This window comes from Cavia porcellus, unplaced genomic scaffold, assembly GCF_034190915.1.
Source record: "Cavia porcellus strain 051 isolate PalLab524CR breed Dunkin Hartley unplaced genomic scaffold, mCavPor4.1 scaffold_17, whole genome shotgun sequence".
NCBI lineage: Eukaryota > Metazoa > Chordata > Mammalia > Rodentia > Caviidae > Cavia > Cavia porcellus.
Genome location: NW_026947500.1, coordinates 22461956 through 22486597, shown reverse-complemented (window position 1 = coordinate 22486597; position 24642 = coordinate 22461956). Strand labels below are relative to the sequence as shown.

The 24642-nt window shown below is 39.7% G+C and overlaps 1 protein-coding gene across 18 annotated transcripts in view; it reads left to right on the top strand.

Moving 5' to 3' along the window:
• Positions 1-10731: 10731 nt before the first annotated feature.
• The window catches only part of Aopep (aminopeptidase O (putative)), a 383307-nt gene continuing 369396 nt past the window's right edge, over positions 10732-24642 (top strand). For 5 of the 18 annotated variants that reach the window (XR_010040451.1, XR_010040450.1, XR_010040452.1 and 2 more), the window contains exon 1: positions 10733-10830. The gene's annotated coding sequence lies outside the window, so the exon portion shown is untranslated. Of the gene's footprint in view, positions 10831-24642 lie in introns of all 18 variants that reach the window. The other 13 variants (XR_010040447.1, XR_010040448.1, XM_063229041.1 and 10 more) reach the window with 8 other exon arrangements.

Sequence of the window (24642 nt, the reverse complement as noted above, 5' to 3'; positions counted from 1 at the left end):
TCTCCTTGGTGTCAAACTTTCTCTCCTTCTTTGCTCCTGTTTGCCTAAGTTCCCCGTATGTTCTGTGCATCTGTCTGCTCTGGCTGTCCTTCTTGGGATGCTCCTCTATGCTCACTTCTTCAGGCTACTCTGGCCTTCTACCACTCAAACCGTCCTTCTGTGGGATGAGTCCCCTCTTGCTTTGGCCAACTGTATCTCCATTCTGCTGTCACTCCCACTATCCTATTACCCACAATCCTTTCTAGATAGCAAAAAATTGATTTTCAGCTGCCATAAAAGTCAGCTTGCTAAACAAAAGCCATTCATACCGTAGCGAGTGAAAATGTAAAACATAAAGGCTTGGAGAAAGGATGGAAAAAAGGCCACTCCTCCCTCACTTCTGTAAATACAGCAGTAAGAACAAACTGCAATAAATATCCTGCCACAATCATCACATCAAAATTTGGTTCCATAATCTTATCCTTACCCATTCACTATTAGTGTAGGAAAACATCATTTCACCTTTGAAATTCCTCTCACATATGTGTTATCTTTATAATGCAGTCCTATGCTTCCCCTCAGTGAAGAATGCCATAGTCTCTGGCGGCTTTGGCCCTGGGCCTTTCCTGCGTACATTTCAATCAATGGAGTGATTTAGTAACATCTGTTCTTGTTTTCATTCATCCAGAAGAAATACATAGCTATGCTAATAGTTTCTCTGTATAAAAACCAAAAACACTGGTGGAAAACAGGAGGCATTAGGGAAGAGCTCATCGGTGTGTGTGTGTGTGTGTGTGTGTGTGTTTTAAATCATTTCCAAGCCTGGAGTGGTAGCGCATTCCTGTAATCCCAGCACTCAGGAGGCTGAGGCAGGTGGATCGTTGCAAGTTCAAGATCAGCCTGGACTGCAAAGTGAGCTCAAAGCCAGCCTGAACCACATAGTGAGACCCTGTCTCAAAAAGAAAAAAAATCATCTCCCAAGATCCTCTACAGCGTGGCTTCACAGTGAACCTCATACTTTCAAAACTCCATTGGCAATAATGAACTGTATGATTTTTAAAAATACATAAAACCTTGTGAGTAGAATGTGGAGGAAGATTCATGCTGTCTTACATGCAACTTGGTCCTAGTGTTCTCTCCCCTAACATGACTAAAGGTAAGGATAGAAAGAATAGTTTATGATTCTCCTTGGCTGATTCTATACTTATAATACTCAAGAATGAAAAAGGTTTTCCTATCAAATTAGGTTTTAATGAACTCAAAGAAATTGAAGTTCATCAGAAACAACATACCAAGAGCTTTAACTCTGTAATCTCAAGGGATCTCCAAGAAATAATTAGTTACACTGGTGCTTTGGCAACCGTAGTAAAATAGAACTCAGTGCAAAAAAACCTCACTGAGCAGTTTTGTTATAGTCATTCTTAACCAAATGCCACAGCTACATGCATTGGAAGAGATATGGAGGCATTTAACTTGGGAACTCTCACCTGATAATCTGTAGATTTTAATTAAGCTTTTCCAGGGATGCAGGAAAGCACACAAGACAGGAAGGCTATCAAGCTGCCAAGATTTATCTTTGTCTTCTCTGTGAAGCCAATGTTCTCATATTGCATATGATATGCAATCAATTACCTAGAAATCGTGCGTGATCAGCGTGGGAATTTGCTTTATCTGCTGGAGAGGGTATTTTCACGCTCATAGCAATAAACTGTTAGATTTGGGAAGTCCTTCTTTCCCCATCTCCCTCCACAGGAAGGTCCTCAGCACGTGTCCCATGTCCTGAGTGGCCCTAATTATATTCCCTCTCTTGGGGATTTGTGATTGGAATTAAGAGGTCCAGTGTCCTTAGAAAGAGGAGATAGAAATTTAGGTACTCTGAGATGACCATCTTTGCCTAATGCATGACTAAATGTGCAGAGAATGTAAATATAATAAAAAAGAGAGTAAAACTGAAATGCTCAAAAACAAAAGAGATGAGAGAAAAAGTTGGCAGAGTAAGTTCTTTAGGCTTCCCGTGGTTGGGCCCCAGGCATTCCTGCCCCTGGCTTCTGAGAATCACTACTGAAATTTTCTAATCAGTTTCCATTTGTAATTTACAGGATACTAGAAACCAGAGTCCCAAACAGTATAAGCATATAGGCACTATGGGTTTTTGGTCAGGAGATAAGGATTAGAGTTTATATTTTAAACAAATGTTACAATCTTTGTTATTGTCAGTATAGGAATTTAAAAAGGCCATTGTCTTTGGTTTTCTTCTTCATGGTACTGGTTATTAAACCCAGGGGTGCTGAGACCTCTAGCTGTCCTTTTTTAAAAATTTTATTCTTAGTTTTTATTTTATTGCGGTACTGGTGTTTTGCTGTGGTATAAGCAACCCAGAGCCTTGTATGTGCCAGGCCAAGTGCTCGGCCACTGAGCTACAACCCCAGCCCGGTTGTGACTTTTGAAAGGCCTCAACCAAATTGAATTCCACAGATTCTTCAGAGCGATGTCTCTCTAGAGATATTGAGACAAATAGTGTTTTCTGTGTCTACAATGAATCATTGGGTTTTGTGGAAGGTCTGCCTGGGTTGGTGGGGCTCACTCCTTTCTGGGGTCCCCACTAACAGAGCCTTGCTTGGGTTTCCCAAAGCCGAGTCTTCAGGTTTGTGCTTGGTGAGACATTACGCTGTGCTCTCTCAGCTCTGTATCTGAGTGTAATAGAAAACGCTTTCTCTAAGTCCTACTCTTGGGAAAGGTTTGGGTTTTCATGGTTCTACTCTTCTTACTCTCAAAACATGGAGATAAAAGTCATATAGGAGGCTTACCTTTTATAACATAGTCCTCTTTTAAATAAATAAACATGTACTGAGCTCTTTAAGAGATCAGTCAAGGATGGGTATTGAGACCAGCTCCGCTAAATCAGCCTGAGGCTGGTGAGTCTGTATCCAGCCTCTCTTGTCAGCTGGAAATAGGACCCCACAGATAGCCAGGCCATCCTCCTTGTCTTTAGCTTTCTTGGGGTCCAGTTTTATCTCTATTGCTTGGTTTGTCTTTTTGTTATTCACCCTGACTTTGCTGTTTGGTCTCCACATAGGACACAAGTCCAGAGCTCTGAAAGCTGATGTAATAAACCACTATTATCTCCACAGTAGACTGGAAGTTCTTTGACACCAGGAACATATTCTTTCATCTTTGTATCCACAGAGCCCAGAAACGTGCCTGATATGTGGCAGTCTATGTTGCTGAAAGAGAACAAAATTAATGTGAGCATACAATGTACCTTTAGTTAGCAGAATTATGTTAATGCTAAGCCATCCCCACTGAAAATGTTCTACAAAGTTCACTGGCTTACAGAAGAAAAGAAAAGCCAGAGATGCAGGCAGAGGAAGCATCTTTTCCAGATGCTCTGTTCCATCTTCAGCTGGACCACTTTTGTGTTTATTTTTGTTGAAATCCTTTGAAAACTGTTGTTGGCTTTTTCTCCAGAACTAACCACTTTCTTTTTGTCTGGGAATTACCATAATCCATCCTCTTTGGCAACAATACCTTGAAGTTGCCTTATATTTTTTCTTTTTCTTTTATTATTTAAGAAAGCATCATTTTGCTTCTGTCTGTTTGAGCCAGATTCTTCTCCTTTATTTCCGGCATCAACCACAGTATGCTCCTGAAAGACAGGACCTGGAGATCAAATTCGTATGGGGCTCCACATAAAATCTACAGCAATCTCTCCAGGCCATTTTGACCAAGCTCTGAGATGACCTCAGAGTGTGACAATCAATCAGTCAGCACACTCAGCTTTCAAATGTCACCCACCTTCCTTAGTAGGGTTTTTCTCTCAGAAACTTGAAAATATTTCACACCCTGCATTTATATTTTGACATGTTCATCCCACCTGCCTCTTATCAACCCACAGTGAGTTTTAGAAAGATGTTTTTTATAGCTCTCATCTTAGGAGATTAAGACATGCAAACCCAAGGTAGGTTTTGACAGGCTCGCTCCCTTTGGTGTGTGGTACGTGACTGAATTACAGTGACATTAAATGGGCCACAGACAGGTCAGACAGATTTGAGACTAATTTTCTTTTTTTTTAAATTTTATTTAAAGAGAAAAAAAGTAAAATGGAAAAATGGTAGAAATAATACATAATTTCAAAGAAAATAAACAGTAAGAAATCACTAGTTGATAAAATACATATCTTAGAAATAGTTGTTCAAGTTACAGAAGTAAAGCATACAAAGTAGACATTCAAACAGTGAGACTGCAAACAGTTCTGTTCAACAATCCAACAAAAACTTAGTAATATGGTTATCAAGCCTGCACACTTCAACATATATGCAGTTATATCCTTTAGAGAACTTTCTTTTCCTTTCTTTTTTACAATAGTAATTACACATCTTGGGTTTTATTACTCCTACAGTTTTATTACTTTTTACATTAGAGACACAATGTGATATTTATAAATATGATTCCTATTTATTTCACTAATGAGGATAGTCTCAAGTTGTCTCCATTTACCTATGAAGGCCTCAGGATCATCCTTTTTTATAGCTGAGTAATATTCTATTGTATAAAAATACCACATCTTTTTCATCCACTCTGCGGTTGATGGGCATCTTGGTTGTTTCCAAGATTTAGCTACTACAAATTGTGCTGCTATGAACATGGGTGCATGTATATCACTGTATCACTTTTCAGTTTTTCTGGGAATATACCCAGGAGGGGAATAGCTGGGTTGAATGGAACTTCCAATCCTAGTCTTTTGAGAATTCTCTATACTGATTTCCATAGTGGCTGCACCAGTCTACCCTCATCAACAGTAGAGAAGTGTTCCTCCCCCCCCCCAGCCTCACCAACATTTGTTATCAGTTGTTTTCTTGATGGTAAGTCATTCTTTCCAGAGTGAGATGAAATCTCAATACTGTTTTAATTTGCATTTCTCTCATGACCAGTGTTAGTGAACATTTCTTCATGTATTTATTTGCCATTTATCTGAGAACTTTATCTGAGAACTATGTGTTCATCTCAGATGCTCATTTTTAGAGAGAGAGACTAATTTTCTTAATAAGGAAATTTCTGCCAAAAGCTTAAAGTACTCCACGACTTTGGTTTACATCCATGACTATGGTTACTACCTGAAGATAGTTAGAAGAGTAGAAATTTGAAAAAAACCTCATAAAATAATTTATTGACATTCTTTCCTAATAAAAATGAAGGAAGTGCAAACTTGGAGAAGTTGTGTGAGTTGCTGGGGCCATGTAGACTGTACATGTTAGAGGCTAGTCTGAACCACACAGTGAGACTGTACCTCAAAAAAACCACCAAAAATAAATAAAAAAGAAGAGAGAGGGAGAAAGAAAAAGCTGCATGTTTTTTTTGACTCCTGGTCCTTGTATCAGTTAGAATTAGATTTGGTGGAGGAAAAAGATCTAAAATAAAATAGCTTTAATAAAACAGCAGCTTATTTTTCCTGGCGAAAATATAAAGGTATATAATTCAAAGTGAGTTTGGTGGCTATATTCAGAGAGCCTTGTGAGACATTTAATCTATTTTATGAAAAGAGGTGTTGCCAGATAGTGGAGTTAAAAAATGAATCTAGTTGAAATCCTTTTTTTTTTTTTAACTTTTTATCGGTACCAGGGATTGAACTCACGACCACCTGCTTGGAAGGCAGGTGCTTATGCCACTGAGCTAAATCCCCAGCCCCTGCTAATTGAAATCTTAAGAACATGTCTCTAATCCCAGTACTCTGGAGGTTGAGGCAGGAGGATCACTGTGAGTTAGAGGCTTCCCTGAACTACTAAGGAAGACCCTGTTTCAAAACACACACACACACACACACACACACACACACACACCAGTAAAATCTTAAGAACAACAAAACACAACTCTTCAGAGTCTCAGACTCTTACCTTGTTCCTTTCCCACAGGGTTTCAAAGATTGGCTTATGATCCAAGATGGCTACTCTGTAAGTAGCCAGCACATCTTCATCCCAATCAACGGGAAGAGGATGGGAGAAAAAGACAAATGTATGCCCTATCTGTTTTTCAAAACAGTTGTCACATTATACCTTTCCTGTAGCCAGCAGCTAGCACGTGGTGACAGGGCTACAGTTGGCTGCATGGTGGCCAAAAACATTGTCTTTCCTCTGGGTGGTTATATGCTCAGTTAAAATAAAAACAGTCGACCACCTACAATTTGGTGGTTTTACTACAGTGAAGAAAAAGAGATTGGATAGTGAGAGACAGCCAGCAGTCTCTGTCATCCCCTTCTCTACTGGACTTTGTCCACCTAAGCCTGCCAGACATTATTTTGAAATTGTTTCCACTCCACTAAGCTTTGCTGGGAGATACGAATATATTTCACGGAGCTAAGAGCATAGGGGGGCGGGAAATAGTGTCATTAATGAAAATCGTATTCAAAACCATGCTATAATATTTCAGTTACACTAGACTGTAGGGAAGTATGTCTGCTTGTGGCATGAATAAATATGAGTTTTAGAACTGAAAAACTGGAGAGTTTCAAGAGTCACTGAGTGAATACAAGATGTCAACTCCTGTTACTTTGGACCTGTGAGGTATTGATTTTTTTTCAGGAGATACTAAAGAAAATTGCTTTATTTTTCTCTAATGTCCATTTAAGGTTAGTGAACTTTCAGTCTTTACCAGAGAAGGATCTTCATTAGTAGCTTGGATTCCGATTCAAAATAAACATCTATTGATTCCTGCAATCTTCAGGGTCTTTTGCCTGAGGGGAAAGATCACCATCAGTTACTACTACATCTTCTCTGACACCAAGATGATATCCGTTACTGTTGACAATGTCTCTGGCAGGTAGTAGAACTCTGTGCTAGTTTCTCTGCATCAGAAGGGTCTGACTGGTTCTCCAAGACTTTGCAGTGGGTGAGAAGGTTCCCTCTGGATGGTCAAATTTTCCATCCTTCTCATTAAGGAAGAAGGTGGTGAAAGGTTTGCTTAGAACAAGCCAGGATAAGGCAGACATCCCTGCTAACAATGTGTATTACAGTGCTAGGGCGGGCTTTGCTCATCTTCCCAGGAATCACAGGCTCTGTGTAAAACACAGCTTTCTTTGGATTCAAAGCACCAATTGGCTTTGGCCTGAAGTTTCCTGGAAGAGTCAGGTCCAATTCTTCTGATTCATAGTTTATCGGCACCCAGGGAAACACAGAGTATTGGTTCAAATTATTGTATGTCCGTCTTGTGATAGTATTGAGAAAGAGCAAATATTTGAAGTTTAAAATTGCCCTTCTTTGCCAGCGTTGAGTCATGTTGGAAAATTTTCAAAGCTGCTGAAGAGTGGAAAATGACATCCTTCTGGCTTGTGGCACCCGTAGCTGGTCCCTACTCCAGCTTGAGGCAAGCTATAAACAATTTTTTTTACTGTTGCTTGATTAGGGAAAATAAACATAACTGAGACTTGGTTTGCCATAAATACTTCCAGAGCAGTGTTTATAGAAGATAGCATCTTGAGTTGGGCATGGGGGCACATGCCTGTGACCCCAGTACTCGGCAGGCTGAGGCAGGAGAATTGCTGCAAATTTGGTGCCAGCCTGGGCTACAAAGTGAGTTCAAGGCCAGCCTAAACTGCAGGGTGAAACCTTGTCTCAAAAAACAAGCAAACAAACAAAAAACGATAATGTTTAGAAAATACAGCTCCTATCTCACTGAATATCCATTTTCCATGAAGTCCCTCAGTGTATGCAAGAACTCTAGTATCAACCTTTTTAAAGGCAGGAACATCCTCATCTTGAAGTCTGATTTTGTGTATGTGAACATAAGCATTTAAATCAAAATTACACTTACGTCAGTGATTTTCATCAATAAAAAGCATTTTTCTAGAGCCAATTTCAATTTTTCTATTACTAAATTTTCTCATTTTTTTCTGTTCTACAGATGTGATAAATCTCAATTCAACTGTGTCAGGAGGGAGAAGGGCAAGTCTGGGATGATCCTAGCTTATGTAAGTGGGAGGATTTTAACGTCATGACTGAGACAGGATGCAGAAGATGCGGGTAGAGGATGAGCTTAGTTTTTTAAATGCCAGCTGGACAGAAGTGGGATCGGGGTATTTGAAATTAAAAAAATTTAAAGGTTTGAATGGAGGGATGAATTTGAGAGCTGTCAGCTTCCAGTGATAGGCACAAGTGATAGAACCAAGCCACCACTTGGGGGAAATACCCACCTAGGAGGCAGAGTAGTAACCTGTCAGCCTCCTTTGGCCAGCACAATGCATTTTATTTGGTCCAAACACAAGTTTTAACAAAATATGAGTTGGTATTTTTATATTTATTTCTCTTTAAAAGTGAGAGCATTACTGAGTTGGCTTCCTGGTTGGCAAAAGTTAATGCAAGCTGAGTAGGGACAAGAACTCTAGTTCCCCATAATCCATCCATGGACTTCGCTCCTTTATGTTAATGGCACAGCTAAAGGCTTTAAGATTTAAAGTCTCTGACACAGCACAGGTGGGTCAAGAGAGAAGCATTAAAGACGAGGGAAAAAAGAGGGGTACCATGGTGGAAGTTAAGGGTGATAAGTAAAGAGGTGAATGAGGAGAACATAGAGGGTTGGTGATGAGAAAGTAAAAGAGGAGGAACAAATCTCGTTTGTGTCTCACTATAAGCTGTTTTGCTTATACAGAATTTAGGAGTCAGACCATTCGCAGAATGCCGGGGAAGAGAACAAGAAGTCACCAAGAAGCAAGCCCTCCCAGTGAATTGGTGTCATGTGGGCCACTGCGGACAGAGCCAGAGGCCAGCCTTTTCTGGAGCCAGGGCTGGGAAACAAGAAGAGGCAACACCCACACCACGTCCCCACCCTCTGAGCAGACAGGCTGATCTGGTGAACACAGGCTTCGATGATGGCTACTGAGGTAGAATACAATTTAACATTTGTAGTGTTTAGTGTTTCACTGACTTTGCAGGCCTAAAGCTGGTGGTCTGATCATCGATTCAGAGAATGGCAATACTCAGTGTAGCATCTATGCAGGATCTCCTTCTGAGGGTGGTGGCCACTGTTGATTCCCTATAGTTTTGTTTTTGGGTCTTGTATCACTTTCATTGTTTTGTTGGGTTAGGTTTTGTTCTGTTTTGTTTTGTTTGATTTTATTGTATTCAATGGCATGGGCAGCTGTTTCAAAGATAACAAGATATATTATGGTGGCTATTTTGGATTTACTATTATCTTGATTTGAAGTCCTTTATTGCATTCTTTGTTTTGTTTTTGTTGGTTCTATTCTCTTCTATTTTGTTTGATTTTTATTATATCTGAAGGTATTTGCAGCTATTTTGAAGACAGCAGGGGGCATTATGGTGACCATTGTTGATTTCCTACTGTTTTGAAGTCCTGTGTCACTTACACTGGTTTGTTTTGGTTGGCTTTGTTCTGTTTTGTTTTGCTTGATTGTATTCCCTTTAAAATAAAAATGAAAAATTTAGGAGTCATTTTTAACAGTTTTTTCTTTATCATCCGTATCTAATCCATCTCTACAGCTGTCACATCTTACCTCTAGTCCTTAAAGTTGTTCATTTCTTTTAACCATTTGTTGTTTTATTCTTCAAAGGCATTATTTTATTCAGTTTTTCAAATTGATATTTGACATAAAATAGAGTTACAGTCTTATCTCCTTTTTTTTTTTTGCATAAATCATCTGAGGGCCAGAGAAAATGAGTACTGTATCTGCTAAAAGTCAACAGGTTCAAAAAAAAAAAATCAAGATATATCATGTACGTACAGTTACAGATTCCCTATGATGAATATGATCATTATGTATATCTAAAATGTACCAATAAACTTAATTTTAAAAAGCCAACGGGCTCAGAAATAACAGGAAAAAACAAACAAAAAAAACCTTTTTGGCCTCTGGCTCCTTTTGCCTCTACACGGATTATATAAGACTGGTGCAGATAATCATATGTAATGTCTTCAATACCAGAGGATCTCCTCCTTCGTTTCTTATGTGGTTTTTGCAAAAGCAATTGGCCTTTCTGCATCCTTTTTTTTTTTTTTTTTTTTTTTTTGGCCTCGTTTTTCATATACAAACGCCAGTAGGTGCTCTTAAAAAACTAGATCCTGTCGCTCACGCTCCACTGGTTTCCCAATGCAGCTGAGACAGAATCCGCGCTCTTTACAACAGCCCAGACAGGCTCTGCAAACTCGGGACTCTCCTGGCCTTACTAATCTGGCCTGCTTTCCCGATGGCACCGCTACGGCACTCTAAACCCTTCTCCCGAGGCTTTTCCCGCGGGTCACCCAGGGCCGCTGCCTCCTGCTCCAGTTCAATGCGCCTCTGCAGAGGGCACTTTGGCGGAAGAGGCAACTGCCTTCCTTTAGTTTTCCAAGTTTAATCTTTTCTCTGCACACAGTTCTTATCTCTAAGAACGCACGTACAGAGTATAAATCTTTATTATTTCACGTTTGCTTTCTCAACTAGAAAATACTCCCCTTAAATGCGTACGCCACCTGCCGCACCCTCCCATTGTGCAACAGCGGTGGCCCGGCACGTAGTGGGAGCTTTAAAAACAGTGGTGAAACGACTATGTGAAGTCTTATGCAGCAGAAGCGGAAGAGACTAACAAAACGTGCACACTCCTATTTCGATAACTTTTTTTTAATTACCCAAGAGATTTTACAATTCGAAGCAGGTGCACACCCAGATACCGTAGCCCCAGCCCCACCTCAGGCCTGCAGCGGCCCCGCGCCTGCGCAGACCTCCCCTGGCGCCCCCGCCTTCCCGAGGGACAGGGCTCCTTTGCCTAGGGCGCGCGTGGATGACGTCACTAGGCGCGTGCCTGGTAGCCCGTAGTAACCCGGAGTCCGCGGAAGTGGAGACCTGTGGGCAGTCTGCTAAGACAGGTAACCTACATGCTGGCGGTTGGACCCCTGCCTTTGTCTTTTTGTACCGCGGGGCAGCAGTATCCAGTTCGGAAGGCGGCCGGGTTCCTGGCCCTGGCCTCACCTTCTCTGTGTCAGCGGGGACCCTTTCCTTTCCCAGTGCTCCCAGACTTACGGGGCTGCAACCCGTGCTGGGAACTAGGCGGAGCAGCCACTTGTCAGCACCTAAACGCCCGGGATGGCGAGGGCTTTGACTGTCCTCTCCTTAAGCCCGTGCCGCAGCCTTCTTCCTCTGCCCTGCAGGCCCGCCTCACCCACCCGGCTGTGCTCCCCAGCCGCACAGGGCTCGTCCCCAGTCTGGTTTGAGCAGACGAGTTCTGATTTTGCTCCTTTCCACCTGCAGTGAAGCCTCTCCTCCTTCCCCTCTCTCCTCCAGAATCTTTATTGAGGGCTCCGCGCTTTGAGGTTCGGTGTCCCTGACAGAACACTGCGTCTCTGTCAGCCGAGAGTGTTGCCTGTTAATCCCTGTGTCCGCGGGCGCTGAGGGTAAAGGGGTGGCGGTGGCGGCGGCAGTGTCAGTGCAATAATATGAACATGTATTGTGATAGTGATTCACTTGATAGCCAATCAACTTGAGATGCACGGAACAGTAAATAGCACTTCATTAAAAGGCTCACATTCTTTTTGGTTTCCAAATAACGATGACATTTCTGCAAAGGCAGCCTTCAAAATAAATAAATAACATTTCTCGAGGTGGGACTGGTGAGATCGATAAGGTAACAGGCTGCATATTGTTGATAAAGGAATAATATGGGTCATTTCAAAACCAGCCAGAGTAGATGCTGTGTAGATGAGATAAGAAATCAAAATTCTGAGTTTTTTTTTCATGTATTATTAGGATGATCCCTTTTTGAATAGAGTACATTGTACTGGATGTACAGGATTTCTGAGACGCCTTCCCATGATTTACTAATTGATAGAGGTGCTTCCAATACTTAGAGTAGAAAGTGATTGTTGTTGATCATCTGCTGTTTCTCAGGGCTGGTGTGCAGCGCTTGACATATGTCTTCTCTTTAACCCACACAACAGTTTTGTGAGTCAGGAATTATTATTTCAAATTTACAGAAAAAAGACTCAAGGCTCCGTTATATGAGATTGGCTTGCTGAAAATTCACACTAACGAAATGGCAAGGGGATGATTTAAATTCAGATCTATATAAAAGCTGCACTTCTCTTGTTTTTTAAAATTACTAGAAGTAATCAAATTCTAGGCTTTTTCATAGTAGTTATACATAATATGTTTTTGTTCATTTTGTCTATCCAAGTGTCTTGACACTTATTTTTCAGTATGTTTATATTTGAGGAAGTAAAACATCTAGAAATCTTTATTTGTGACCCCCACACACCACCTTTAAGAATAAGATAAATGGGGGCTGGGGATTTAGCTCAGCGGCATAAGCACCTTCCTTGTAAGTAAGTGTGAGGTCATGAGTTCGATCCCTGGTACCGATAAAAACGAAAAAGACAAAAAGAAAAAAAAAAGAATAAGATAAATGACAAATAAGATTGCTCATTAAATGCCTGCTGTTTGGAACTTCTTGAGAAATGAAAATCATATTGACACAATGGAAAATTTTAAATGTACTAAACTCTTTTTTTGCTTTCTTCAGCTGTACTCATATTGAACAGATTTAGCTTTCTCTTATGCAATCATAAACATCGTTTATTGTCCTGTGTTGTAATTTGATGATTTCCTCAGAGTATTTTATTTGATCTCCAAACTGCTCTGCATTTTGAATTTGCCCATTTTTCTGTAGTCTATTCTTCACTGTCACAACAGATAGGAAGGCATAGTGATTAAAACGATGGAGTGCAGCACCAGACTTTTAGATTTTAAATTCTAGCTCTGTCACTTACTAGCAGTGCAGTGACTCTGGATAGGGTACTTGGCCCTCTACACATTAGGTCTTCTTATTTGTAAAACAAGGATAATAAGAGTACTCATATTTGTTGTGAGGATAGAATGAATTAATGTGTGTGAAAAGTTTAGAACAGCGCCAGACTGTTGATAAGGCCAGGTGAGTGTTTGCTAATATTATTAGGCTTTAGGTCTGTGAAAGTTACATTCTGATTCTTTAAAAAGTGTTGTTCCTTGAATGGTATTTGATATATGGTAATTACCAGTTTACTAGATAATTAATCTAACAAATAATTCATCCCAAGCCATTCTGGGAAAATACTTACTCACTTTTGTTGTGTCTTCATTATGCAATAAATGCTTTGACTGAAGTGTTTGAAGATTTAAATTGTTGCACTTTTATTATGTGTGTCACAATAATGGACTTTTAATTTCTGTTTTGAATTTGGTGGCTATTTCAGTGGTTTAAATTATGATGTGCTAGTACATGGAAACCTCTACAAAAGTACAGTATTGCCCTCATCTTATGATGATTCTGTATTACCCATATGTTTTCCAATGGTGTTTTTGTTAAAAGTATCTCCTTTAAAAAAGACACCACTTATGCACTGACACACATAAACGTATTTCTTCGGTATAGTTTTCTTTCTCTCCCATTAAAAAAATTTTAAAAGTTGCTATGTCAACAAGAAAAAATAATGTGCTCATAAAATTGACAAGGTATGTACACATTTCAGGGTGTGTATTTTAACCCAAGTCAGCTAAGTGTTGACATTGACTCCTTTGGTGTCCATAGTTGCAAACATAAGACTGAGAAGTCTATCCTTGCCATTATGGCTGATATTTATGTTACAACTTTCTGTTCAAAATACATGCTGTACTTTGTAAAAATGATTCTTTTATTTGGTACCTGGGATCGAACTGGCGCCCTCATGCTTGTCAGGCAGTCACTTATGCTGCTGAGCTAAATGCCTGGTCCCACAATTCTTTTCATTGTGGTAAAAAGTACACATTTAAATGGTACTAAGTGCATACCTACCTAGTGTTGTATAGTATAATCAGCATTATCCTTTTCCAGAACTTTTTCATCATTCCAAAGAGAAACCCTGTTACTCCTCAAAACAGTTTCTCATTTCTCTTTCTCCCCAGTTCCTGGTAATTTCTGTCCTACTTTCTGTTCCTGAGTTTACCTATTTTAGGTCCTCATGTAGGACCTCATGAAGCAAAGTAGGGTTTGTGACTGGCTTATTTCCCTTAGTGTAATGTTTTAAAAGTTCATCAGTGTTATATGCCAGAACTACATTAAAAATTGAGTAATATTCCATTGTATGGATGAACCAAATGCTATACTTTTAAGGCATGTTGGAGTGTGCTTCTTTATATTTATCTGATATGAACTAAGTGTTTGGTGATTTGAAGGTGAGCTCTGGGAATGGAGCTATCAACTCAGATGACATTGGTTTTGAACTATGAACAAAATACATGGTGCACATTGTTAAACTCAAGTCAGCATACACTGACTGTAGGTAGGAAAAACTATTACAGATAATAATGATAATATTACTTAATACTTCTGTGGTGTTTACATAAGTCATGCATTGTTCTTTGCATTTTACCTGTAAAGTACGTGTTTTGTTCCCATTTTATAGATGAGGAAATAGACACAGGGAAACTAAGTGGATTATTAAAATACACTGGCTAAAGTTAGGATTTGAACTTGGGCTCTCTGGCTCCCGAGTTCGTTGATTGTTAGGTGCTTCAGTGTCAGCCTTGTAGGATAGCTTGTTTGCTTGCCACACTCTTCTTCTGTCTTCATTTTATACTCTCTTTAAAATGGAAGATTACTTCTGACCTTCCTAAGCAGTAGAAGAACAACTAGATCTAAATTTTCACCAGAGTATCAAGTGCCTCCCATTTGATTGGGACAATATTTATATCAAATCCATACCACATTTTCACAGCTTAGTTCTCATCCTTCTTTGAGAACCTGGTCTTTGAAAAGCAGGGCCTGAAACTTTTATGATTTTATGTTGCATATATATTGTTCTGTGTTTGATTTTCAGTAATACACAATTCCCACCCTGCAAGCATTCTATGAGTAGGAAGAACTTTTTGTTCATAGTGTTAGTGGCTGTCAGAATGGTTTATGGTACTTATTTTGCTGCTAACTCATTACTCTCTGTTGCTTGGTTCCTGAAAAAAATATTTTCAAATAGCATTTTTATATTCATAATCAATTTCATCTTAGCTTTTTCTTTTGCTTACATTTTATTTCTTTGACATTTACAATTGAAAGTTTCATTTTTGAAAGTGATGGGAATCAGTGTGTGCTTGATATATTTTGGCATCAAAGAAGACAAATCAGCCTGTTCTTTTTGGCATCAGTAAGAGCTTACATATGTCACAAATACAGTGTCTATTTGGAGGTATGAACTATCTGTGATGTCTGGAGGATACAGAATCAGACAGTGAATGTCAGGGGTTCAAAGGGTCCTTGATTTATCTCTTTCACTCCTCAGTGGACATCTGGGAATCTCAAGCTCCTGATGATTAAACGATCTGCCTATATTCATACAGCATTATTCTTAAAAAGAATTCCAGCGTTCTTTGATTTTTTTTGAATCACTTGTTTAGCTTCTTATAAGTAGAGCTGCCAAATATTTTACTTGCATGTGCTTAATTGTCATTCTTTTTATAGTAATATGTTCTGGAGGAGAGATAACAACTTGGATGAAGCAGGTTGCAGAGAGACTGGGAAGATAGAACAGATTCCAGAGATGCTTAGATTAAAGTGACATGACTTCAAAATTGGTTATGCATGTGGGAGTGATAAATTTGAGCTCATCCAGGATTCTGTCTTGGACAATCAGGTAGATGGTGATGTCATTCACTAGGAAAACTTAGTTAAAAGACATTAGGACTGAGCATATGGATTTGAAGCCACCAGGGAGCTTCTTACACAGCCAAGTGAATAAGATTTGAAGCTGGGGTGGAGGATACCAACATCTAAGAAATGGAAGAAGGAAGGGCCAAAGAAATAGAAAGATTTAGAGGAGATAATGTAATTCCAAATACTGAAAGAGGGGGGAATTTCAAAGAGGACATGGCAGTTTTGGTTAATGCTCCAAAATGAAGGGCTGAAAGAACACCCTGAATTTTCTAAGAGTGTTTTTATTTGCTTCTACTGTGGAGTTTTCGTGGCATCGTGAGAATGCAAGCAGTGAGTGATGGACTGAAATCGGAATGGGTGATGCGGGTAGGGAGTGAAGACAGTTCTGATGGGTCCTGGCTATGAGGAGGAGGAGTTGGAGGGAGATGTGGAATAAGGGAGGATCTTCTTCCTTTCTGGTCCCCATCCCCCTGAAGAAAAGACTGGAACTTTCTCTTATTCCTCAGGTGTAAAGTCCAGGGAAAGAGGAAGAGATTGAGGTAGAGGGTTTAGGGAGCTGGATGATTGATGAAGCAAGGGCCCAGAAGAGGCCAACAAGATGATGCCCTGAACAGAGGCCACAATCACTCCGTGCTGGAATGCCAGGGATCTTCTCCTAGGAGGGTTGAGGAGAATGATGGAGATTGATGCAAATAAATTCCCAGGGTGGGAAGGACTGTATGAAAGTTCTTGTCTGATAGAAGCAAGTTTTTAAGTCAAGCAAATGAATGTGCTGATATTGAGTGTTGATTGGGTGACGTACAAATTAAGGGAAGCCATAAAATTTAGATGAGTCACAGGAAAGCACAGGAGTTGAGTGACAAGAATTGTGGCCTCAGTAATGTTGAGGATGCCACTGGAGTTGGACTTTGCGTACTTACAAAGTCAGCGTGCTTTTTATTTATTTTTTTTAAGAAAAGCTCAGACTGGTTGAAAAGTAGAAAAGTTGGATTATTCAGTTGATTGAGGGTTAGCTTTTATAGAAGAGTTTTAAAAAGAATGAAGGTACAAGAGAGCTGAAGTTAAACTGCTACAAGAGTGAATAACGAACTATGCTGTCGGAAATAGACCATGGAGAAATGTCAGCATCTGAATCACACTTTTCTGTTGCAAGGGGACCCTGTCTTGTGTCATGGTTTGTGGGGTGTTCTTAAATCTTTCTCACCTCTACTTCGACGCAGTAGCAACTGGTTGTGATAATAAAAATGTCTTCAGAAGTCCCCAGACGTCTTCTGAGGGGCAGCATCACCCCCACTTGAGAACGACTGCCCTGCAGATGGATCAGATAAAACTGAAAAGTTAAAGCACTGGAATCTTAGTGAAATAATTAGAAGAGTTGGTGAATGAGCAAGAGGAAGAGAAGGAAGATGGGGAGGTCTTGGTCTGTGATTTGACTGCTGAAATGAAATGTTTTGAGGTGGAGCTGTTCCAAATAATGAACATGTCAAGAGTGAACCATTGGTCTTATCTCTGTTGTGCATTTCAGAAACATTAATATCAAAGGTCACTATATGCTTATTTGAGAGAAGAAAAGCAATCACCAGAACACTCAGTGGCACCTATTCGGGAACAGTGACTGTGGTGTAATCTGACCTTCATTAACGAGTTAAATAATTCTTTTAAAAGTTTGTTATTTCTTGACCTAAAATGTAGTTTATTATATGCTATTTGAGAATAAGCCTCTAATTTTCATTGAGATGGTATACCAAATGGCAAAATAAACCATTCCTATTCTCTGAAAAGAATGAGAAACACTTTCAAAAAATAGTTTTAAGAAACAGTAAAAAGGATAAAATCACTGCCTGTAAAAGATATATAACTTCAGAAACTAGTTTTCAATGTCAGTTTTTGCCTGCATAGGTTATTCTCAGGATTGACTAATAACAACATCACAGTAGTTATGGAAAACCAGGTTATAGTTGGGTCTATGTGATTGTAACTCTTTCTGCTTGTTTAATATATTTATGGTTTTTATGATACTGGGAAATTGACATACTAGATAAAGTGTGTTGTTTAATGTTTAAAAAAACCTGGATCATTAGTTTACTGAATGGAGTGAAGATGAAGATTGTTGACTTGAGTAGCTCATTGCAAAAGAAGAGATGGAGATAAATTTGCCTGCCTGTAGGTAAATGGAGCAAACAAATATGATTAAGACAGCCTGAGAGTTTCTAAATGAGAGCAGAACTGAGGCTTTCTGAGTGTTTGTCTCCTTACACTGTCTAGTGTAAGTGAGGTGCTCCTCAGTTCTTTTGGTTGTGTTTTGCTCTGTTTTGTATTTTGAGACAGGGTTGCACTTTGCAGTTCAGGCTGGCGTTAACTCACTATGTAGCCCAGGATGACCTTGAACTTGTGGCCTCCTGCCTCGGCTCATGGAGTTTTGGGATTATAGGCATGCACTACCACGCCCAGGTCCCATTTCTTTTTCTGATGTAACAGTTTCCTTTACATTGTACCCTTTCAATATTGAGTTTTAAAAAGTCATAAGATTTCCCAGCTCAGTTTTTATACCAATGTTTAGGTAAGTAGTTTTTTTTTCAATATTTTCTTGATCTGATTTTGTTATCCTTTTGCCTTTAGTACTACTTATCAAAAAACCCTGTTATGTGCTCTGTGACCTAATTTCAGGGTATTTCTTTTGCATTTGGGCTTTTGATTGGGAAGTCTGCTCTCCTTGGCAGAAGCAGCGTAAATATATCCTTAAATCTTATCATTCCTTGAAGCTGTCTTCTTTTCCTCTGCCTTTTATCACTATTTTTTTTCTTTGCATCTGATTTTTCTTCCTTCTGTTCTCTTCCCTTCACTTCTCCTGTCTTCAAAATATCTACAGAATCATCCAGTGACTACCTGAAAAGCACCAGGTATATTTAATATTATTTTATTTTTATTTTTATTGGGGTGTGTTTGCTGTACTTAATGATTCCATTCCTTGTGGGGAGTTGGTATCTGTGCATAACGCATCCTAATTTTTTTTGAGACAGGGTCTCCCTAATCAGTTCAGGCTGGCCTTGAGTTCACTTTGTAGCCCAAGCTGGCCTCAAACATGCAATGACCCTACTATCTCAGCCTCCTGAGTGCAGGGGTTACAGGTGTGCCATGTCTTAATTCTTTTTGAAAAGCACCTACACAGCAAAACATTGGAAATGCCTATGAAATGATACATGGATGTGCAAAATAGGCTGTGGGATACTATTCAGCCATAAAAAGGATCAAAGTGCATGTTATAACATGCAAGACCCTTAAGGACATTATGCTAAAAGGCTGCATGTAGTATTGTCCTATTTATCTAAAATGTGCAGAATAGACAGAAAACTAGATTGTAGCTGCCAGGGACTGCGGAGGGGCAAATGGGGCATGACTGCTAGGGTACAGAGATTCCTTCTGGAGTGATGAAAGTCAAATTAGACAGTGTTGGTGGTTTTATAGTTCTGTGAATACAGTAAAACCCACTAAATTGTGCTCTGAAGGATGAATCTTATGTAAATTTTATTTAATAAAGCTTTAAAAAGAGTGTAACAATATGATTTAAAGAAAGTTTGACAGTGATTCTCTCACCAGTGACCTATAGAAGGTAGCAAATCTTAATTTGAAACGAAAGATTCCCTGGAAGCATATAAATGTTTTCACACTCTCCTTTTCCTCCATCTCTCAAAATGACCTACTTAGAGAATTGGGTCTTCCTAAATTGCCCAGCTAGACACTTAACCTTGAGATCCTCCTGACTCAGCTTTTTAGGTGCTAGGATTACAGATACGAGTCATCAATTTAGCCCATATTTATTTTAACTCATATGCTTATATCTGTGTGTAGTGTTAATTGAGAACTAATCATAGTAGAATCAGAAAAGAGGATATAAGAATCTACAGAATATGTTTTTTAATGACCTTCCTTATATTTGATAAGTCTATATTTCCAGTGAATTTTTTAATCTTAATGATCATAACTGGCACTTTTTTCATGAAGAAAGCATTTTCGTAACTGCCACCTCTTCCACAAAGCATTAAACACAAAAACCAAAAAACTATCCACAAAAAGAAGTAGGTTTTGTATTGTATCATTAGCATTGTCATTGCAAAACAGGAAACAAGTAGGTGGCATTAAAAGCCTTGATATTTTAGCTGTGTTCCTTTCCAAATTTTTCATGGAAGCTGATCTATTTGAAGCAGTGTTAAAAATGACTTCTATCAAAGAATTCCCTGTGATAGGTAAATTTCCTATTCATGATTAAAAATGTATCTCCATACTTAACTGTGAAGATTTCTAAGAAAAATGTTAATTTATTGCCTCAATAAAGAATGATGACCAGTATTTCCTACAGACCTGATTTGTTGTGATATTTAGGATCTAGCACCTCAAAAGAGAAGTGGGCTGTCCTCTCTGTAAAAAATGTACGTTTGTACTGAATGCAAAATAGAGACCCCAAGACATGGCAGATGATGATGCTTTGTGTTTTAAATAACGTAAGCTCCCAGCAGTCCCTCTCTGGTAACAGGCGACACAGAGCAATTTGGTTGCTGTCTGCAGCTGTGCTCTTGACCAAATCCAAGATTTCTGTGGTCACATTTGAATGAGTGAATGCCTCAGGACTTTGAATATTGTTATAGCAAATCTTTTTGATTTGGAACATGGTCTAACTTCTTTCCTAATAAAGAGGGTATTTCAGGTTCTGGAAATATCATGGTTACAGTATATATTGTGTTTTGTCATTTTACTGCAATGATGTGAAAAAGTCGTATCTTTAATACTGCTCAGTAAATTATAATGTTGTGCAGTGTTTGTAACATTTAACTAGCGTACAGCCAGCACTTTAAAAAGATCTTTAGTTTTCTTCTATTGGTATAGTTCTATATTCTCCTGGTTTATACTTTTTTTTCTTAAGCATATATGTACTAGCCTATACAAGGACTGTCATTTCAAAGGAAAATAAGCTGTTTAACCTAGGTTTTAAAATTTAATTAATTTTAACATGGTTCTAAATCAACTGTCCTGAAGATCTTCCAAAGATACTTAAGATATAGCAAATACATTTTCTTACTTCACTCCCAAGTACTTTTCAATTTCGAGGAATTTCTTGAGGAGGAGGAACTGATTGTGTATTCAGCATGTAGAATCTGATGATGTGAATATATTTAAATCTTGATCAGATGGATTCAAAAGACAGTTTGAGAGAAGGGGTGCCCATTTGCAGTATGTTAATTCTGAAGTATATACTTATACTCAACAAGGAACCAGAATGTTCACAGGGAGATTGAATGCTTCTGACATTTGTTAGAGAATGTTTGAGCTTACCCTTAACCTGATTTTGTGCCTGGATGTGATATTCCTTGTTGAATTCATCTGTACAGCTGCATCCCAGAGACATGAACACCAAATAAATCTCTAGGTGGAAGGAGCTTGTCTTTGCTTTCTGGCTAGGGAAGTACAGTTTCCTTTGACAGGAACAGAGGGACCTTATGTCCTTCCTTTGGCTTTCCTGCCAGTTTCCTGCACAGAGGACAGAAAGCAGGTCAGTGCAGGATAGGAAGGGTCGGTCAGAGGCCAGGGGCTGGGGGAGGGAGAAAAAGGGTACTAATCCCTAGAGTTGCAAGGAAAGGGCATGTGTATCACACATACAGCAAGTTTTGAGTGGTGACAATTTCCTCAATGTATTAAGCATCAAGAGCCCTACATAAAAAGCCCAACATAAGTCATTGGAGCATTTGCTAGGTAAAGTACTCTTAGCATCATTAGAATCTTGGGTGCATTCTAATAATGCTGGTTGGGAGGAACCAGTGGTTTTCAAAGTCTTATCTTTGAACCAAGAGTCACTGATATCTCTTGGGACTGAGGAGAAACCTAGTACTCTGTGTTTCAGCAAGATCTTTAGGCAGTTCTAAGTACATGTTCAAGTTTGAGAACCAGTTCAGCCTAATTGTAGTTGCAAAGACACAGTCATGGAAAAAATGAGTCACTGTACTACATGGATATCCTTTCATCTCTGTGTGGGGAAAGAGTGTGCCTTATTTGAAAGATCGCTTCATCATAGATGCCAAACTGAAAGACCGCTTCATCATAGATGCCAAAATAGCACTGTTCTCATAGGTGGAGAATAGAATACCCGTTGTTCAGGGCTGCCGGTCATCTTTGGAATCTGAATTCTTTTGGATGATAATGGAAAAGACTTTTCACCTTACCTTGTTTTTCACTTTAAATATTTATTCCTTGATTGTTTTTAACCTTATACATACAGCAACCCATGAGAACCCTGATTTCATAACGTGTGATGGTGGCTCATGCAGCTCAGTGATTCAGAAGCATTAGGTTCCTATGAACTAGTAAGACATTTTTCAGGTGGGAACTATTGAAGTCTATCCCTGGAGGTTCTGATTTAGTAGATTTGAGTGTCCACAATCCTGAATTTATTTATTTAGTCTTTTTGAGACAAGGTTTTGCTATGCAGTTCAGGGTGACCCTGAACACACTTTGTAGCCCAGGCTGGCCTCAAGCTCACGGTGATTGTCCTGCCTCAGCCTCCTGATTGCTGGGATTACAGGTGTGGGCTATCACGCCTGGCCAAACCTACATTTTTAGCAAACACAACTCCCGCCTGCGCACTCTATCTCCTCACATTGTTTCCAGTAGATGTGGCCTCACACCATTCCTTTCTCTTTCCTTCCATCTTTTTTTTTAATTTTAATTTTAATTTTTTGTCAGTACTGGGGATCAAACTCAATTGCGTGCTTGCAAGGCAGGCGCTTATGCTGCTGAGCTAAATCCTGACTTTCTCCCTCCATCTTTATTTCATTCATTTGTTCACTCTTTCCTTGTCCTAGAGCATGAACTCAGGTTCTTTGCAGTGAGCTATGCCCACAGTCCTTTTTAATTTAATTTAGTTTAATTTTTTTCATTTTGAGACAGGGTTTTGCCAGGTTGCTGAGTTCCCCATTCTGGGCCTGAGTTTGCAGTCCTCCTGCTTCAGCTTTAGAGGGCTTACAGGGGTGCACCACCACCTCTGACCTCAGACCATACTTTCAAAAATACTGTGCAATAGTTCCAAAGTGATTTGTCTGATTATAATTTTAGCCAGGGGATTTCCAAGATATAAATGTTTTCTTGAATTTCTGAGAACATTTATTTATTTATTGGTACTGGGAATTAAACTCATGACCTTGTGCTTACCTGGCAAGTGCTTTCTGAGAATATTTACAAATATTAATTTTAATTACTAGTAGTGAAGATGATTGATCGTTTAACATTATACCGAACCAGAGTTACCCATTATTGCAGAAATCATGAGTACTCTTTCCTGGGTTAAAAAAATGTGTCCACACCAGACATGGTGGTGCAGACCTGTAATCTCAGCACTCTGGGGGCTGAGGTGGGAGGGTCACTAGTTTGAGTCACTAGGCAATTTAAGGACTTAGAGAGATCTTGACTCAAAAATTAAGGGGCCAAAGATGTGGCTCAGTATTAGGGCCCTGGGGTCATCCCTAGTACTACAATAAAATCAGATAAACTCCTGGCAGTATGGTAGTATGACACAAAACCCCATCTGACCAAAACGTTTTGCAGTTCTGTAATATTTTCTGAACAGTGTTAAGGAAGTCTGACTTTATAGTTACCTGTACAGGGCCACATTTTAAAGCTCCCCAAGGGAAAAAGAATAACTTGAGAAAATATTGAGGGGGAAAAAGTCTTTTCACAGTCTCCAGCTCATGTGCTAGAGGCCTGGAGGCCTCAGCAGTGTTAGGGCGGTGTGAGGACGCTGAGCCCACAGACCAGATCCTCAGTCACTGTCAGGGCAGGGGTCTAGTCATCTAAAGTGACAGAACTATTTCTTCCTGTGTAAGGTTATTAAAATAACGTTGTTGTATCAAGTTTTGAGGCAAATGATGAATGAACAAGCATGCGGCAGGAAGTGTGGCGATGGCCTGCGGTCCCTGGTCACTGTGCCTGCTGCTGTGCCAGGATTCATTCCCTTCCGGCTGCTGGGGTGGGGTGAGGAAGCAGTGGCGCGTTCTTGTTTCACTTCTGGGGTGCATAGCGGCCAACAGAAAAGGAGGGCGATTAAATATGCCCGAGTTTCCAGTGTGTGTTGAAGACTCATACAGTGACATCCCGGGTCAAGGGCGCTGACCTGGCCGCAGGAATCTGTTATGAGCAGCTCACCACACTGACTTTAGGGTGAAATCTCTGCCCGTGCTTCCCTAGCTGGGAGGAGGAGATGGCGTGGAGCCCAGGCTCTGCGAGCAGGGTCCGAGAAAAGCCTGGCCACCTGCCGGCTCCCAAGCTCAGCTCTGCGGGTCAGAGTGTGGCGGTAGCACCGCGTCGGCGTGGAGAAGACCAGTGTCCTTGTCCTTTGCGCCGATCGCCGTGCAGGCGCCTGCTGCCCGCCTTTTGCTTTGACTTTCCGCCTGATGCTGTTCTGACACTTGGCCCTGCTACAAAGCAGGCGCCTCCCTTAGTAAGAGGAATCGGCATACATTTTGCTGAAAATCGATTTTTCCAAAGAGTTGAATTTCCCCGTCACTTTTTAGAGTAGTAGACTTCAACTGGTTGCCAGGCTAAGCTTTTAAAAATTTTTTAAAATTTATTTTTTTTTAAAGCCAATGTTTCTCAGGTTGTACATAAGGCAATGCAAAGTGGTATATAGATATACTGTGTATTTAAAATTTTTAAAATTTATTTTGACTATTTTATATTTATTTTAATATAAGTGGAGAAATGTTATAACACCAAACCCTTAGTTCTATGTGTATTATTGCCTAAAGTGAAGTTATGAAAAAAAGGTGAGCCAGTGGTTAAGTGGATGTATGAAAAGTACTTAGTAAGTAGTAACACAGATGGTGTGAGGAGGACAGAGAGGCGGAAGGTGGAGTTTGTGTCTGAGGTTTGGGAAATACTGTTTTAAACAAATACGCTAGGCCAGCAATTTTTAAAATATTCTTCCCAATAATATACTAAATGAATTGTAATGTTGAAGCTCTCTGTTTTTGGAAGGAGATGT